General features: G+C 35.7%; 1 long non-coding RNA gene across 1 annotated transcript; it reads left to right on the top strand.

Moving 5' to 3' along the window:
• Positions 1–8,557: 8,557 nt before the first annotated feature.
• LOC123653091 lies at positions 8,558–8,866 on the top strand. Its single transcript, XR_006742720.1, has 2 exons — positions 8,558–8,590; positions 8,812–8,866. It is a non-coding gene; the product is annotated as an uncharacterized LOC123653091 (long non-coding RNA).
• The last annotated feature ends 10,903 nt before the right edge of the window (positions 8,867–19,769 follow it).

Raw genomic sequence — 19,769 nt, 5'->3', positions numbered from 1 at the left:
ACTGGGCCTGCAGGGAAGGGCAGTTGGAGGGGGACCGAGGCTTTCAGGAGAGAGCAGTTGGGGGGGGAGGCAGGCCTGCAGGGAAGGGCAGTTAGGGGCAAACATGCTGGCAGGGAGGCAGTTAGGCATCAATCAGGCTGTCAGGGGAGTAATTAGAGATGATCAGGCTGGCAGGCAGAAGTGGTTAGGGGCAATCAGGATGGCAGGTAGGCAAACAGTTGGGAGGCAGCAGTCCTGGATTGTGAAAGGGATGTCCGACTGCCTTCATAGATCTGGCCTAAACAGGCAGTTGGACATCCCTCGAAGGGTCCCAGATTGGAGAGGGTGCAGGCTGGGCTGAGGGACACACACACCCTTATGCATGAATTTCATACACCAGGCCTCTATTTAATAATTTTAGGCAAACTAACAAAAGAAACTTGAGGATCATTAATACTCAATCATAAAAGAAAAATAAAGTAAGAAAAATGTCATTAATTTTTTATAACCAAAAAATACATGGTATTTAAAATGTATGTACTTGGACATATGTATGTGTACATGCTAGATACTTTGGTGTATAGTCATGAATTCATAACACTGTGGAACAGATGACCAATTAATATGGCAAGTAATATAATAATTATAAAATTTTTATTTGCAAATTAGTGAAATTGATACAATATACACCATATGAAATCCATCTCAGAGGGGATATACTGGCACATGCATCTGAATAGTTTAGAGCAGTGGTTGGAAAACTCATTAGTCAACAGAGCCAAATATCAACAATACAACGATTAAAATTTCTTTTGAGAGCCAAATTTTTTAAACTTAAACATCTTCTGACGCCACTTCTTCAAAATAGACTTGCCCAGGCCGTGATATTTTGTGTAAAAGCCACATTCAAGGGGCCAAAGAACCACATGTGGCTCATAGGCTGTAGTTTGCCGACCACGGTTTTAGAGGAAAAGAAGACTTGAGTCCGAGTTTGATCAGGGATTAATCTCTGTTTATGTAATATTTCTTCTTTTTTGCTCTCTTCTTTTGTCCTTCAGCTGACTTCCTAATAGTTAATGATAATTTGGAATAACAGCTTCTTCATTTTCCTCTGGTTGAGAAAAAACATTTCTAACCTAGGAAGTCAAAGGACAACCATGTAATTTTTTCATTTGAGCTGACTATTTTGGCAAGGGCAATAAAATTTGTTGGTTAATTTAACAGAACATTCTACCAAACTGCTCTTACTTTCAGCATCTACCTCCAAAATACAATAGCTAGAGGGTTAGTTATTGAAGTGGAAAAGCTCAAATAAAAACATGGAGAGAAGAAGAAGGAAATATAGCAGTGTACTATAATGAATGTTCTATGTGCTGACATTAGGGAGTGTATTTTTTTTGTCTATGTTAATGTCCTGTTATGAAATAGCTACAACTGGAAATATTTTATTTTTTTATTAAATTCATTGAGGAAACAACAGTTGCTAATATTATAGAAATTTCTCTTTTACAATTTTACAATACATCATTTGTGTATTCTGTTTTGCGCTCACCACCAAAATGAGGCGTTCCATCACCATATAATTGATTTCCTTTACCCTCCTCTTTCCTCCCCTTCCCCTCTACTAACCTTCATATTGTTGTCTGTGTCTATAAGTTAGTTTGTTTTATTTGTTCATTTGTTGCTTTCTATTTCATATTGGCATATGAGTAAAATAATATTTTTGTCCCTTTCTGTCTTAAATTTTATTTAGCATGATGCTCTGAAGATTCATTCATGTTGTTGCAAATGGTCTTTCTTATGTCTTATATGTGTATCACATCTTCTTTATTTAATCATTGATTGATGGACACTTAGATTATTTCCATGTGTTGGTATTGTAAAAGGTACATATATCTTTACATATAAGTGTTTTAAAAATTTTGGGGTAAATACCTAGGAGAGGGATTGCTGAGTCATATAGTAGCTCTGTTCTTAATTTTTTGAGAAACTTTCATACTGTTTTTCATAGAGATCACACCAATTTACATTTCCACCATTGTTTAGTGCATAAACAACATTTTGGTGTTTAGTTTCCTAATAGTTCAATTTGTTTCCTAGTGTATGAGTTCCAGGATAAAACTAGAATAAATAAGTAATTTAATACTGTCTTTAGGTGAATAAAATACCATATAATAAAGAGGTAATATGGAAATTGACCATCATCCCAAAACACAAGATTGCCTCCCCCATGTGGGCAAAGATGGCTGCCTGCATATGGACACAAGATGGCCATCACAAGATGGCTGGTAGGGGAGGGCAGTTGGAGTCTATTGGGTCTGAAAGGGAGGGTAGTTTGGGGGGGACCAAGGCCTGCAAGGGAGGGCAGTTGGGGGGACGAGGCCTATACTGGAGGGCAGTAGGGGGGGCAAACCTGCAGGGGAGGGTGATTGGGGGCAACTAAGCCTGAAGGGGAGGACAGTTAGAGGTGACCAGGCTGGCAAGGGAGGGCAGATAGGAGTGACAGAGCCAGCAGGGAAGAGTAGTTGAAGGAAAACTAGGCCTGAAGGGGAGGGCAATTAGGGGTGATCAGACCTAAAGGGGAGAGGAGTTAAGGGCAAACAAGCTGGCCAGGAAGGGAAATTAGGGGCAATTGGGGCAACAGGGGAGGGCAGTTAGGGATGACCAGGATGGCAGGTTGGGGGGGGGGGGGCAGTTAGGATAAGAGAAGCAGTTAGTCTTCGATCAGGCTGGTAAGGGAGTAGTTAGAGGTGATCAGGCTAGCATGCAGAAGCAGTTAGGGGCAATCAGGCAGGCAGGCAGGCAAGCAGTTGGGAGCCAGCAATCCTAGATTGTGAGAGGGATTTCTGACTGCCCAGTGGGATCAAACCTAAAAGGGCAGTTGGACATCCATCTAGACGTCCCAGATGGGAGAGGGTGCAGGCTGGGCTGAGGGACACACACACACACACACACACACACACAAGCACACACCCTGTGCACGAATTTAGTGCACCAGGTCTCTAGTATAAATATAAAGTGTTTTAATTTTAAACAAATAATGATTCTTGCTGAGATAATTATAGGTCTATTTAATTTATTACTTGTAAAGGTTCATTGATATACTATCTTGCATTACTGTTATCATTATTACTTAGCATTGCTATAACATATTTAATTTTAAAAATGCTATAATCTTTATTTTCCATGCTTTATAACACTCTGGTGAGGTAATGTAGTATTTATAGAAAATTAAGCTCCAAATAATTCAGATTTCTGCCGTAAAATAATTATATATTCAATGTGAGGTTAGTGATCTGTTAAATTTTTGAACTTACTAAATTGATATATGTAAGCATAGATAAAAAGTCAAAGCTATATTTATTATAGCTATGCCACTTCTGCCATGCTATTTAATAATATGATATTTGGATACATATATATGCATGCTTGCGCACGCACGCACACACACACCCACACACACACGCACACACACAGACATATATATATATATATTAATATATGCATGCTTGCGCACGCGCGCGCGCACACACACACACACACACGCACACACACAGACATATATATATATATTAATATATGTCCAATCAAACAATATTTACTAGAAAAATTTGTTTAAAAGTATAGTGGTAACACATAAAATAAATACTATTTTTGATCATTTGGATTCTTGTTTTAATTCTAATTAATAATTTATTAATTTAATTAATAAATTCACCAGATTTATGATTTTGAGAAGGTCACCTTTACAGGATACATTTTATTATTTGTAATATAGGGAAAATTATCTAGGTCCTATTTCTTTTCTCCTTAGCTTCAAAAATTTTTATAATCATTAATTAATTCACTCAACTAATATTTTGTGATTTCTTTTGATACTTGATATATTATAGCCAAATGTCCAGGCTCTGAGAGTATAACAGTGACTAAAAAACGGCAAAATTCCCTTATAAGTTATAAATAATACCAGGTTACCCTAAAGATAGAGTCATTACTAAATTTTCATTTGTATTCAATTCAGGGCATGGCTTCTCAGAGTTCTGTGAGGATTTGTATATAAAATGTTCTGGTTTTACATGCTTTACCCTCTTGTGAATATTTAGTAAAACCAAGATATTTTTTATAACAACTAAATTTTGTATTCTATGGCTCTCCACTTCCCATTGACCTCTCCCCACCCCCTACCAACTGCATTCATTGATGGGAGTGTCCAGAGAACTAGCAGAAAACACATTCTCTTCAAAGACTATATTAAACATATTGACCTGATTTTTTTTTTTTCCCTCACACCACTTCTGACATCAAATGAGATGGTTTTCTTTTGTTGTTGTTGTTTTTCTCTCCTGACACCAAATACATGGTATGTTTTACATCTTCACTTCTCCAACTCTTTGAGACCAACTAACTGTCCAAGAATTCAATTCAATTCAATTCAATTCAATTCAATTCAGACACTGTCAAACTCCAGTAGCCTCAGATCTTATAAGTTAAAGGGTCCAGTCCCACAAGACTGTCTCCACTACAGACAGCATTTGCAAGTCCTGGCCCACTGACATTTCTGACCAAGTGCCTACTAATAAATCAGGAGTTCTGAGAATATCTACTTAGGTTTATAATTCACTAGAGAGACTAACAGAATTCAGGAAAGCACTTTACTTACTATTACTAGTATGCTATACACTATACAACTGAGGAACAGCAGATTCATAAGGCAAGGTTTGGGGAGCGGTGTATGGAGCTGCCTGACCCTTTCCTGGTGTACTACCTTCACAGTACCTTGATGGATTACTGACCCAAAAGCTCTCTGAACCCCATTATATAGTGGGATGTTTTCTGTGTTGTTTTTTTAGGTGTCATTATGTAGGCATGTTTAATTAAATCATTGGCTACTGGTAATGAATTCAATTTTCAGTTCCTCTCTCTCCTTGGAGGTTGGGGTGGGGTTAAAAGTTTTAAACTTCTAATCAATGTTTAGTATTTCTGGCAACTAGCCCCCATCCTGAAGGTGTCTAAGAGACCCCCTCCATTGCCACCACCACTAAGAGTTGCCTCATTGGAACAAAAAGCAATCTTCTGTCACCCTTACCACTGAGTAAATTCTAAGGGTTTTTGAAAGCTCTGTATCAGGAACTAGAGGCAAAGACCAAATATCTTCCTATGCTACCACAGCCATACACAGAAAGAAGACTTTTTAAGACTGCCCATGTGATGTAGTTATAGACATACTAACTGAAATTGAGGATAATTGAAATTCATATTTTTCACCATTAAGCTCGGGTACAGATGAAGTGTAACTAATAATTATTCAAAGTGGAATTACCTCAGACTAGTTAGTAATCTTTGTATAATAAAAAAGAGTATGAATATGTTTATGTTTGTATGAATCTTTAAAGGATATATAGTAGACATTATAACTTAATAAACTGCAAAATTAGTTCTCCTATTATTCTCTGATATCATCCTATGGTTCTTGTCTCTATTCACCTTATCATGTCAACTTATCTTATCTGAAAGAATATTGAGCACCTCATATTTTAATAAGATGAACTAGTAGTTTTTAAACTAATTAAGAATTTTTAAATTTTTAAATATTTGTTGTATAGTTATCAATATCTTCCTACTATTTTATAAAATTTATATATTTAAAATATATTAATTATAACTATTCTACATTTGCTTTTTTAAAATTGCCTAATCTTGTTTTAAAAAAAAAGTATAATTTTGTGGAAGTAAGATTTAATGTGTCAAGATTAGGCGTATAAGTGAATCCTGCCTAACAAAGGTATTTGTGCCTTCTTTCTAAAATAGAAAGAACACTGAAGCCATATTGTTAAGGGTTGAGTTTAATGAAAATGGATCCCAACTCTGGGATTATTAATGTTGCTACATTGTTTCTGCTGTGATCACCAAATAATTGGGTTTTAGCCTTATTAACAGTACTATTTTTAAAAAGCTATGACCATAATCTCAACTTTTTGTTTTTAGTATAATAATGATCCATAAATTAAGTTATTTATTGAAGCTTTAGCACACTCTGCCAAAAATTATTTAATTTTGTATACGTTTGGTGTGGGGTTTTTTTTCTGTTTCATCAAGGACTCTATAAAAAGAGATACTTTAAAGATACTTTTATCACCCATAAAAGAATAAATAATATTTGGGTTACTCAAAGTAGCTTTGTTCGTGGGTGAATGGTGATGTAGAGCATCACTTAAATTCTAAGAGGAGAAGATCTTGGAATGATGAATGAGCTCTTACTGTAAGAGAACTTTTGTGTTGTGACAGTGCGAAATGAGAAGCTTCCAGACCTGGCAAGAGACTGGGAAATATTGGGATAGGTGGAGCTAATTGAGACTTTACATACAAGAAAAGGGGGTCACTTAAACAAATCACAATTCAGAATTTCAGGGCCATCTGGGAGCCCTAAGAGGGAAATTTTGAGGAAGTGGATAGGTTTTACAAATGGGCCCAGTGAAAGTACTCATTTCAGTATCCATTCTATATGTTGTAGATTTATATTGTTCTCTTGGCCCAATAACCAGCTGGTTTTATTATCATTAGTGACACTCATTGTGGTCACTGTGGGATATAATGCAGCCTTGTTTGTTTGTTCATATGTGAATCAGGAATTTTGTGCTTCTAATCTTTTTAATATAGAATTTAGCTTAACCAGCTGTCCTCTCTTCACTTCCTCATGGTAATTACTTTAAGAGATTGTAAACTGTAATTGTCCTGGTTGCATTAAATTGGCAACTTCTCAGATAAGCAAGATATTCTGGAGACAGACAGGGTGTGTTAATGGTAGTTAGCACTAGAGGAAGGAAAAGTACTTACTATATTTATATAATGAGAAAGATGAGACCATGCCAGCCTGTGTGAAATTTACATTATGGTTAAAAAAAAAAAAGTTCTATTAGGCTCGAGTGGTTAAAAGGAAGAGAGTCATTCAAGTTACTTCTAGTAATAAAGAATATGTTTTAAGAGAAACTGTTCAACTAAAGAAAAAAAGTGCATAATTAAGCCATATGCAGGGAGAAATCATAACATTGTAGACAATTGAGAAAACTTAGAAACATAAGTTTCTTAGAAATCTAAGGCAGTACTGAGAATATTAGCTACAGAAGACTGGACAGAATCATTAATGATTATGTGCTCTATTATAATATGACTAATGACCTTTTTAAATTTCTGTTATTTTCCCTTTTTGTTGCAAGTTTACTTTGTCTTATTCTCCACTGTGCATAGACACTTGATTTTCCATACAACTCCTGTTTACTTGTAACTTTTGCTTCCTTAGAAGTTCGGCATGCCATGAACATTTATGAGCCTAACTCTTCCTTGTTTGTCATAAACTGCCTCAGAATTTCCTTTAATAGCCCTTTTCAGCTTTCGTCTCTGCTAAAAATTACCTTATTTCCTCCATAATGTCCAATTCAAATTCATGAAAAATAAAATATAGTCACCTAGTTCACTTGCTATTATGTTCAGTCTATTGAACAGGCAACCTTGGACTTGGTGTTCAGCTATCATCTGATTGCCGATGAATTAGGGAGTGGGGAGTCAAGTGATTAAAAATAGGGTTGCTTAGAGTATTTTAGAAGTTAACAATAGAAAATCTTGGAATAAATGATGGTTTTCTAGAAAGGAATACTTCAAAATAATGTAGAAATTAAGAATGATAAGATCATGTAAAACATAATGGGAACACAAGGAGATAAACAACCAAAACTAGGAAAGCAGAGGCATTTCATACAAACAATATACTTGAATTAGAGTTGAGTAACCATTTTTCAGGTCATCAAATAGGTGGAAGAGCTTTTCAAAATGAAAGAATATATGCCAATGTACAGAAAAACTCTATTATTATTTGGAAAACTATAAATAAATTGTCTGGTGGAGGAGAAGATAAAGACAGAAAACCTGTCAGCAATCATTTTCAGTAATAGGTAAGGGTAAGATAATGGAATTCTATATTAATGAAAATGATTATAGATATTATTCAATAGGTGATATAGAAACATGGAAGTATTTTTAGGAGTAAGTTGTGCTATAATTATATATGCATTTTAGAAAGAGCATTCTGGCTTTACATAAGTCAGGATTGAGGATGGGCTAGATGGTGATAAATTAGGAATCATTTATTATACAATGGTGCTGTGATGAGGCAACTAGGGAATGACGTTGATGGTTGGAGTGAACATGTAAGGATATGTGCTAAAGCTGTTAAAGAAGAATCAGTGGCTCCTTCCTCTGTGAAATCACCATAGTGGCTGGGATCTTGAAAACATGCCCTAAAAACTGAAGGGATGTTAGGACCTCATTGCTGCTTAGTACTGTGGGGCTCTGGCTGGCGTGCTCCCTGCACCACCTTACTTCCAGTTTGGCCAAACCAACCTCACAACTCAATTTCCCTCATAAATTTCTTGCCAACAAGTTTCCAGAATTTTAGTGTGACCATGGGTTATGTTGTTTGTCAGCAGTATTGTTGCTTACTGTGTGAGTGCCCCAGAGTTAGAAGCCCCTGAGGTGAATGGATGACCTTTGCTGATAGAGTTCCTCACCTTGGGCTTCATACATCAGAAGGAGGCCACAGAGAATGTGAAGGAGGTGAGTTAAATTCTGGGGCTGCTGGATACTCACCAGCAGATGAAGACTTTTTCTGGTGGGCATTTAAGTGTGTGACACTCGCATATGTTATAGTTGTCTGCACCCTGTTGTGTCTCTATAAACAAGTCCAAGAGCCTTCTAACTGCCAGGCTTTACCCAATACCAATTGCTGGTTCCTCACCTGCATTAGAAAGTACCACTTCCTATATGACTTGGGGAAGGTAGAACTCTGTGAGAAGATGGCCCAGTTTTATGTTAAAAAGCTTGCAGACAGCCAGCCTAAAAAGAAAACTACATGGAAGCACACCACACGGGAAGAGAAGAGTTTTGGGGAAGAGGGGCAGAAACCCAGGCTAAGAAGAAAGGGGAAAAAGAAGCGGAGGTTGCTCCCACACCTGAGGAGTAGGTGGGTGAATGTGAGTAGGTGCTGGCTGCCAGGCCAAAGGCCAACAACACCTTTGCTCACCTGCCCACAGGGAACTTTATGTTGATTAACTTTTAGCACACATTCTCCAACAAGGACACACTCTCTGTGACTCCGCCATATTTTGGGAGCACTTTGATGAGAATATCTGGTCCCTGTGGTACTTCTTCCCTAAGGAGCTTACCCAGATCTCCATGAGTTGTACCTTTGTCACTGGAATAGTCTAGCATTTGGATAATATAGGAAGAGTGTCTTTTGGAACCAACAATAACAACTCCATTCTGGGAGTCCAGGTCTTCTGAGGCAGAGATTGCCTTTCTTCTGAATGCAGATTGACAGCTGAGCTAGGAGTCTCATGCATGGCACATACATGGCACATACTGAATCCTGGTGGTAAGGACATCCAGATACTGATTCCAGAGTAACTTTTCTGGACATTAATTTTTTTCCTGAATGAAAATTATAATAAAAATACAATGGGGCCAAAACTGGTTTGGCTCAGTGGAGAGAGCATTGGCCTGCGGACTGAAAGGTCCCAGGTTCGATTCCGGTCAAGGGTATGTACCTTGGTTGCGGGCACATTCCCAATGGAAGGTGTGCAAGAGACAGCTGATCTACGTTTCTCTCTCATTTATATTTCTAACTCTCTATTTCTCTAACTCTCCCTTTCTCTCTGTAAAAAAATCAATAAAATATATTTTAAAAAATACAATCTGTTTGACATCTACAATTTATATTCTGATGTGATAGAGATGTGGTGGAGTTCAGGAATATTTGCACAGTCCCCCTAGTGATTCTTATTCAAAAGGTCTGCAGAACACAATTTCACAGATGGCAGTATAGTTATTCTCATTTCCAAAATAATAAATTAGAGTGAAGTCAAGTGATTGCCCTGAAGTGAGCTAGGAGAACAGATATCAGAAACAGATGCCAGTGTGTTTCTCATACACAAACTTTGACTTCAGCTGCCAAGTGGAATAAAATGTCCTGAAGCTGGTCAGAAAGAAGACTTCTAGTATTTCCAAGACCTGACCAGCCATGGAAAAATATCCTTGTCAAACATTTGCCATGTCTGGAGCCTATCTTTAATATAACTCCCTGGAAGACACCCTTGGTGGGCATGGCTAATTGGGAATCATAACTCTGCAGTTAACCAACCTGTAGTAGAGAGTATTTTTTTTTTTTTTTAGAAAATGCTTTTCTATTTAGAGTTTCAGAAATAATGTCAAGAAATATTCATTAGTCTTGTTTTTCTATATTTTTAAAATATATTTTTATTGATTTCAGAGAGGAAATGAGAGAGAGAGAAAGAGAGAGAGAGAGAGAAATCATTGATGAGAGAGAATCATTGATGGGTTTTCTCCTGCATGCGTGGCCCCCCACCCTGGGGATGAAGCCTATAGCCCAACCATGTGCCCTGACCAGAATCAAACCGTAACTTCCTGGTTCATAAATCAGCACTCAGCCCCTGAGCAACACCAGCCGGGTCTTGTTTTTATATTTAAACACAGTCTAAATTGAATTTTAGACATTTCTGTTTTCTGTGTTTACAAACTGGAAAATAGAGGACAAAGCATAATTCTCAAAAATTCAATAATACCTAATGTCAACTTAGTTTTGTGGTCTTTTACATATTTCCTTTAAATATATGCATTTGTATTCATGCTATGAAGCAATATGTTCACTCTGAAGTAGTAATGAATGCCAACTGTGTCTGCCACATTCTTTCTGTCTTTAAGGTGATTAAGCTACATGTTTAAATATTTATATTTTGGACATTAGAAATTAGTTTCTTCCTTATGGCAAGAAACTTGTTACTATTTTTATTCTCAATAGGGAAAAGGAATTGCAATTTTTATATTTAACAATATTTGAATAACTAAAAGCCATGTATGTTTGGTATAACAGTAATTTATTATAAATGAAAAGGCAGCTGGCTAACTTCAACAATAATTTTTATTATGAGCTTATATTTTTATGCCTTGAAGCGTTTATTTCAAATGTGTGCTTGAGGATGTATATGGTATTGTTAGAGATCAAAGAATTTTCCAGTGTGTAGAAGCTTCTTTTCCTCCTAATTAAGCTTATAAAATTCACTGATTCTTTATATTCTTTGACTTTCCATTTGCCTGAAGATGGAAGCACTGATAATAAGCTTAGATTAATTGGAGTAATGAGCTAAGACTGAGTTACTGTAACAGCTGGTAGGATATGGACTTTACCTCCGAAAGTTCAATGCATATAAACACAAAACAAGGGGTCATATGTATCTAGCATATATCAAATTATATTTATTTATATTGCTTCCTAGACTTTTCATCAGTATTCTAAAATATAATTGTTCCACATTAATATGAATATAACAAAGGGCATGTTACTTTATTTTTACATAAAATAAAATAAATGTAAAATAAAATTTACATTTGAGGTAAAGACAATAATTTTGTATAGTCCTCTGAGCTAATTATTAAATGATTAAAAGCATAATTTAATTTGAAAATAAATTATATCTTTAGTTTAACTGATTAGATTAATTAAATTCCATTTATGTTGACATAAAAAATATAGGAATAGATGATTTAAAAAAGTAGACTAAAAAATTTCAACAGAATTTAAACATAAAATGAAGCTAGAAATGAGGTTATTATAAAAATATAAAAATCACATAAATCTAATGTTTTGCCAGGAGTGGGCCAGATGTTGACATTAATCAGTGAACATGAGAAAAGATCCCTTGTTATTTACAAAATCTACAAAATTCTTAAAATAAAAACAGTTGTTTCAGAAACACACAGATATCTGTTTGTGTGTGTTAAAAAAAACACACACATAAAAATGATGCAATAAAGTTAATTTTCTTAACACTGTGAAAGTATTTTGTATGTAAAATTCACATATTTAGTATAAAAATATAAAATTCAATATAAAAATATAGAACAATGCTTTTTATTATAATAAATAACGTGTCAGGGTCCCATGCCAAATGTAGAGGTATTGTTTATTATAACATCCTTCAAAGGCAAGCTTGATATTTTGCCTGAATTCTTCTTCTTACCAATTTTAGTCTAAGAATTTAAACTCCTATACTTGAATTGACAACCAAAGGACATAAGCTTGATTCTATTATATAAAATTTCATGACAGGCAGAATGAATCAATAGTGATTTAAATCAGAACCATGATTTGGAGAATATTGTCTAGGAAAGGGCATGAGAAAACTTTGGGTGTGATAGAAATATAATATTTGTCATGAAGGTTGCCTGGCAGTATATAGTGGTCAAACATCAAACTATACATTAAAAAATGTAAATTAAAACCTAACAAAATTATAAAAATACAATTCCATAAAAATTAATTTGTACTTTAATTTTCTACTATGACACAATTTCTCCATGTCAAAATGTATTATATTATAAATATTTTTCTCTTTTTTATGTTTAGAGGATAGAGACTGTGTTTACCTTGTTTACTATTACAGTCATAGTTACAGACCCATAATTAATATTCAAATACATTTTGAAATGAACAAAGATTATAAGATCTTCAGAATTCTATTTTCATTGATAAATTTAAAATATTTGAGCTATCAATTTTTTAAAAAAATCAGGACACTATAAACATCCTACAACTTAACTTCAAAGGTCTCTGATTCCCAGAGTGAAGCATTTATAATATTGTGATTACACAGCTAAATATATATCTACTTACATTTCATGAATGTGCATTAATGTGTAATGTTTATGGTTAACAAAATAGGTAGACTTTATGACACTGTAATTTCATATACATATAAGCTAATTGGAGTGTATTGACAATAGTGTCAAAATTGCAAATAAACATTATATTAGTTTTTAAAATATATTTTTCATGACTATATTATCATAAGTTTTCTATCAGCTTTTATTTGATAATGAAATGAGAATAATTTATAGCTGAACTCGATGGCAATGTAAATATTTGCATGCCCCCTTCCCTGGCCAATGATACTCAGTTGGCTGGTTCTCATCTGGAGTACCAAAAGGTTGCCATCTCCATTCCTGGTCAGGGGGGATGCAGGAGGCAGCCAACCAATGTTTTATTCTCACATTGATGTTTCTCTTTCTCTCTCCTTCTTCTTTCCTAAAAATCAATTTTAAAAAATTAAACTAAAATATTTACATTCCCTCCACTTTCCTACATTATAAGGAACAATGTTTGATACTATTCTAAAATATATTTGTTCCACATTAATATGAATATCTCAAAGGGCATGTTAATTTATTTTTACATAAAATAAAATAAATGTAAAATAATTTTTACATTCTTGAGTACTTTAACCCATCTAAACTCCAGTTTCTTTATTTTTAAATAAGAAAATTTAGCTAAAGTTTCTTAAAAATCACATTCAAATTTGATCTCTATAATTATGTTATCTCAATAGGTTCTTTTTTATTTTTAAAAATTATGATGTGAGATAAAATATAAAAATTAAATTATCTTTAAAACATTTAGATGACATGGTAATGACTTTTAGACTCACATTTATTTTACCCTGTTATGTCTTAATTTATTTTTATTTCCATTGAACAAATAAGTAATGCCTTAAAAATGGCAATTTGAAATATTTTTTCTCTCAATCTAAGACACTTAGTAATATGATGAATGATAAAAATCATTTTTAAAAATGTGAACAAATCACGGTAAGTGTAAAGAGTTGGAATCTCCTTTCTCCTTCCTATTTATTTCTTTGTGGAGGGACTATAATTAGAGTAATACATATCTTTACTTCATATTATTCTTTAAATTTAGCACAATACCAACAATTTATTAGTTCCTCAATAGCTATTCATTAGTCCATAGAAGTCATAATTGAAAGAAAAAATGGTCATTGTATGTATGCTATTAGATCACAATTACCTCCTTTATGACCAGTTTGTAAGAATTTTAACATTAAAAACACAAAATAATAAACATATAGAGATTTTAGTAGATAGTATTAAATCAATCTAAATTTTTTCATTTTTTTTCAATATTAACATCTTGCATATACACTAAACAAATTCTTAGCAGATGGATATCCTATGTAGTATTGAATAGCTCATTAATTATTCAAGAATTTGTAGATCTTGTCACAGGATCAAAAATGTTTTTAATAATTAATACTGTTTGCTTAAATGCATTAGAAGAAATCATTTATTTCTTACAACAGAAACACCAAAAGTATAGGTCACACCTGTTTAAAAATTGCTTTTTTATTTCATCCACTTAAAAGTTAATTCATGTTTGTCCTAAAAAATGTTCTACCAGGGAAATATTGCCTTTATTCTGCCCTTTAAATGAGTCAATTTAAATGATTATTTGAGATACACACAGGCATGCGTGTGCACACACACACACACACACACATACATACAGACAGTGGCCAGATTATTATGATCTCTGAATGCATAATAGTCTGGCCACTCAGTACATATATTAGAGGCCCAGTGCATGAATTCATGCCTAGGTGGGGTCCAGCCAGCATGGCCAGGGGGAGGAGACATGGGCAGTTGGTTGGCCTGCCTGCTGGTTGAACTCCTGATTGAGGGGACAATTTGTATATTAGCCTTTTATTATATAGGATATACACCGGGTGGCCAGATTATTATGACCACTCGACATTTGTAGGCAAATTAACTGTACACTGAATTGTATGGGATATGGAAGCCAAAGGCTTGTTCAAACACCTTTGCTGTCCGAAGTTACTAAGATAAAACGTCTACAATTAGCACAGAAACCAAGGATTGGACAGTCGAGCACTGGAAAAAAGTAATGTAGTCTGATGAATCACATTTCCAATTGCTTCATGCAGATGGCAGAGTGAGAATTTCATGGAAACAGCACGAAAGCATGCACCTTAAATGTATAAGTACAACCCTTCAAGCTGGCAGGGGCAGTGTTATGGTTTTGGGCATGTTTTCCTGGATGATTTAGGCCCTTTAATTTATGTGGAACAACGTCTGAATAGAACAACATACTTAAATGTATCAACATGTATCAAAATAGAACAACATACCACTAATATCATTGCTGATCAAGTTCATCCTATCGCAATGGAGATGGTTTCTTCCAACAAGACAATGTGCCATGCCACAGTGCTCATATTGTGCAGGAGTGGTTTCAAGAACATGAGGGAGACTTTACTTTGCTTAGGTTGCCTCCAAAATCACCAGACCTCAATCCAATTGAGCATTTGTGGGAAGAAGTTAAAACAGCCATCAGGCAGCTGGTCCCACAACCACCAAATCTCACAGAACTGGACAGTGCTATTCATCAGGCATGGTGTCAGATTCCTCCCATCACCTTTCAACATCTTGTGGAGTCAGTGCCAAGAAGAATCGCTGCAGTATTGAGGGCAAAAGGTGGCCCAATGAAGTACTGATGGGGTGGTCATAATAATCTGGACACTCAGTGTGTATGTGTGTGTGTGTATAATTGGAAATTTTGCCAAAAGATAATGTCTTTAAATTACATATATTTTACAAAGTAGCTTTGGTAAGCCTCCTAGTGTCCTGTAAATCTGTAAACAGTTTCAAATAGAATAAAATGGTCAGGAATTTGAAAGCTATGTTCTGGGGCCTAAAAGAAGTGAGAACTGAGATAACATATTAGAAGAAAGAAACATCAGCATAATTTAGTTTAAGCACTTCATTTTCTAGATGAGAAAATAAAGACCACGTAAAAAAGTGACTAGTTCAAGTTCCCATATGTAATTAAGATCTAAATGCAAAAAATAAAATTTCAGACCCCTGAGCAGTGATCTGCTAAAATGTTACATAATTAAACAATCTGTACAACATAATTTCAAGCCCACTCTGTTAGAATTGTGTAATTATCTAAAATTATTTTGCTTATAAAAACATAACCTTGGAGTGAATTATTTTGCCCTTTTCTAAAAGTATAACCTATGCATGTTAAATGCCAAGCCAATCACAATAAAAGCACAAAACTCTTGTGGCCACCAGAAATTTTATGCAGTTTGCACAAAACTTTGGTTTAGTAATTTTATTTTCATGGCAATAAGAAAATACAACAAATGCTATTTAAAAAATTATCTTTAGCCCTACCCAGTTTGGTTCAGTGGATAGAGCGTTGGCCTGTGGACTGAAAGGTCCCAGGTTTGATTCTGCTCAGGGGCATGTAACTTGGCTGCAGGCACATACCCAGTAGGGAGTGTACAAGAGGCAGCTGATCAAAGTTTCTCTCTCATTGATGTTTCTAACTCTCTATCCCTCTCCCTTCCTCTCTATAAAAAAATCAATAAATATATTTTAAAAATAATAATAAAAATGTGAATAAAAATTATCTTTAGAGCAATAGTAGTAATGACAAGGACTATATGATTTATGAGCTTTTGATCAATTTAATTCCCTGGAAAATCATGAGACTGGATAATTCTGAGAAAACAAACAAGCAAACAAACAAACCAAAAAAACCCAAGACGATTATTTTCTTTGTTATCTTTTCTCCACACATTCTGACTTACTCATATTGCTGCTGGGTTTCTCAATGGCATTATTTGTGTTGCTAATCATATCCACTTCTTTAATCTCCCCAATGTATTAAAGATCCTGAAGTGCATCTCTGAATCATTACTGGTCCCTTGTAAGACAAGTCATTAAAGGGGAAGCAAGTAATGAAGCAAGCTTATTAGAACCCCAGATTATTATAGGAATTTGGTCAGGTGAAATAAATACCAATGGACAGAACTTATCTACATACAGATAGTAGATAACATATTGGATAGACAGATGTAAAAAAAAAATCATGTAGCTTAGAAGCTTTAAGAAGAAATAAAATGTAAATTGATCAGAATACTAGTATATCATGATGGGTTTCAGAAAGATTACTCTGAGATACTTTTGAAAGAGAAACCTGGTTTGTAAAAGAGTTAAGGATATGCTCTAGGGAGGCCTAGGATATTTCAATGTTTTTACTAAATGACTATGACATGCACTGAACACTAGGGGGCAGAAACTCAATACAGGAACTTCCCCCAGGTGGTTAGTGCTCTCCCACAGCTGGAGTGCCATTCAGCTGACTAATGGGTGCCAGATGCCAGGCTCACAGTTGGCAAGCGCAGCTGAGGTGATGTGAGCTCTCCTTCCTTCCAAACTACCAAGCTTCATGAAGTACTGCATCCCTTGGGAGATGTTGTACTGCTGGATTTGGCCCACTCTCCCAAGGGGTCATGGATTGCGAGAGGGTGCAGGCCAGGCTGAGGGACCTTAGTAATTAATAAATGATAATGAAAACACAATAATAAAGTGTGTTTCACGTCCTCACAACTGTAAACCTACTTTTGTTCCACCAGTTTATGTTATCTCTGAACATGTCTTATTTCAGCTAATGAAAAATATTTAAAATCAGAAATAAGGAATGAATCTCTGCTGAAAAGAGACCAACATATTAAACAAAGAAAAAAAATATTGAAATGTTCAAAATTCTTGAACTAATCAAACATGGATCTTCATCAAATTTTAAAGTAATTAACAGGGAGAAACCAAGATGGCGGCATAGGTAAACACCTAACTGCAGCCTCACACAACAATTTTAAAAGATACAGCTAAAATATAAAGTGGACATTATCCAGAACTACAGGAAAGTTGACTAACTGGAAATTATACAACTAAAAGGAAAGAGAAAACCAGAAGGAAAATCAGAGGAGCTGTAAAAGTCTAAGGTATGGAGACACGGTGCTCAAGTGGGGAGAGGACGGAGCCAGAGAGGAGAGGCAGCTGAGTGCCTGGCTGTAGTTCTCTAGCGGGATGGAGATAAAAGCTCCAGACTGTGCTGACCCCCAGTTCCAACTGCATTGAACCCCAGTTCTGGGTGAGACCCTGGGGACCCAGGTTCAAAATGAGGGAGTCTGGGCTGTGAGGTATTATAGAAACTCAGGGGAGCTGTGAAAGTCAGTCCCAGATGCATGCATGTTGTGCACAGAGGATGGACTGTTGACTGTGCTACTGGATTGCCCTAGCGAGAAGGAGACAAAAGCTCCGGAATGCACTGAACCCCACTTCCAACTGCATTGAACCCCAGTTCCAGGCTCACTGGGGGAGAGACTAGACTGTCTGGTAGTGGGTGAAACTCGAGGGCACCTTTCTCTGAGAGGTGCTTGCAGCAAGTACCAAAGTACCGAGTACCAAAGGACACTGAGGAACACTGAGACTCAGGAACCTCATAGGACAGGGCTAACAGGATGCCAAAGCTGTTGGCTCCACCCTGAAACTCCACCCCATCCAAGTGAGCACAGAGGCTTTTGAATAAGGCTGTCCTTTGTCATAGACACAGCTGATCCTCACAGCCAATTTGCCTGGAGGTCAGTTCCTCCCAGTGATACCAACAACAATCAGAACTTAACTACCAGAAGGCTGTACACACAGTCCACAAAGGGGTGCACCAACAGTGTCCACCTCAGATAAATGGGAGGCTGACCCACTGAACCATATAGGACACCTTAACACACAAAGCCACCCTACAAACTCAGAGAAGCAGTGAAAATGCTGAGACAAGGAAACAGATCACAAATGAAAGAAACGGAGGACAAAAAGCGACTAGATATAGAATTCAAAACCACGATAATAAGGTTTTTCAAGAATTTCCTAGAAAACGCTGATAAAATAAATGAGACCTATGAGGATATGAAAAGGGATCAACTAGAAATAAAGAATACATTGTATGAAATAAAAAAAAAATATTATAGAGTCCTAAAAACAGAATGGAAGATTACAAGAATCAAGTCAAAGATTTGGAACACTAAAGAGCCAGAGGACACTCCTCTGCAGAAGCAAGAAGACAAAAGAATCCAGAAAGTTGAAGATAATGTAAGAAACCTCTGGGACAACTTCAAGCAAACCAACATTAGAATTATTGGGGTCCCAGAAGATGAGAGAGAGCAAGATACCAAAAACACATTGAAAGAAATAGTGAAAGAAAACTTCCCCCACCTTGTAAAAGAAATAGACTTACAAGTCCAGGAAGCGCACAGAACCCCAAACAAAAGGAACCCAAAGGGAACCACACCAAGACACATCATAATTAAAAATCCAAGAGCAAAAGACAAAGAGAGAATATTAAAAGCAGCAAGAGAAAAGCAGGTAGTTACCTATAAAGGAGCATCCATATGATTGTCAGCTGATTTATCAATAGAAACCATGCAGGCCAGACGGGACTGGCAAGAAATATTCAAGGTGATGAAAAGCAAGAACCTATAGCTAAAAATACTCTACCCAGCAAAGCTATAACTCAAAATTGAAGGCCAGATAAAGAGCTTCACAAATAAAAAAAAGCTAAAGTTGTTCACCACCAAACCAGAATTATATGAATTGCTGAAAGGGGTTCTTTAGGAAGAGGAAGAAAATAAAGATAAAAATTATGAACAATGAATATGTAACTATCAACAAGTGAATCTAAAAACCAAGGGAATTAAAAAAATCTATGAACAATATTAACTGGTGAATATAATATAATAGAATCAGAGGTATGGAAGGGGAGTGGACTGAAGATTCTCGGGGAAAAGGGGAGTGGGGGATGCGGGAAGAGACATAAACTGTGCACCTATGGATGAGGACAATGGGGGGTGGAGAAAGGGCAGAGGGAGAAGTGGGAACCTGGTGGAGGGGAAAAAATGAAGAACTTTTGTAATAATATGAACAATAAAGATTTATATTAAAAAATAAATAAAAAGTAAAGTAATTAACAAATTTCTCAGAAAATTATTAACATAGTAATAATTTTA

Source organism: Pipistrellus kuhlii, unplaced genomic scaffold (assembly GCF_014108245.1).
Source record: "Pipistrellus kuhlii isolate mPipKuh1 unplaced genomic scaffold, mPipKuh1.p scaffold_m20_p_3, whole genome shotgun sequence".
Taxonomy (NCBI): Eukaryota; Metazoa; Chordata; class Mammalia; order Chiroptera; family Vespertilionidae; genus Pipistrellus; species Pipistrellus kuhlii.
This window is presented reverse-complemented; position numbering and strand designations above follow the sequence as displayed.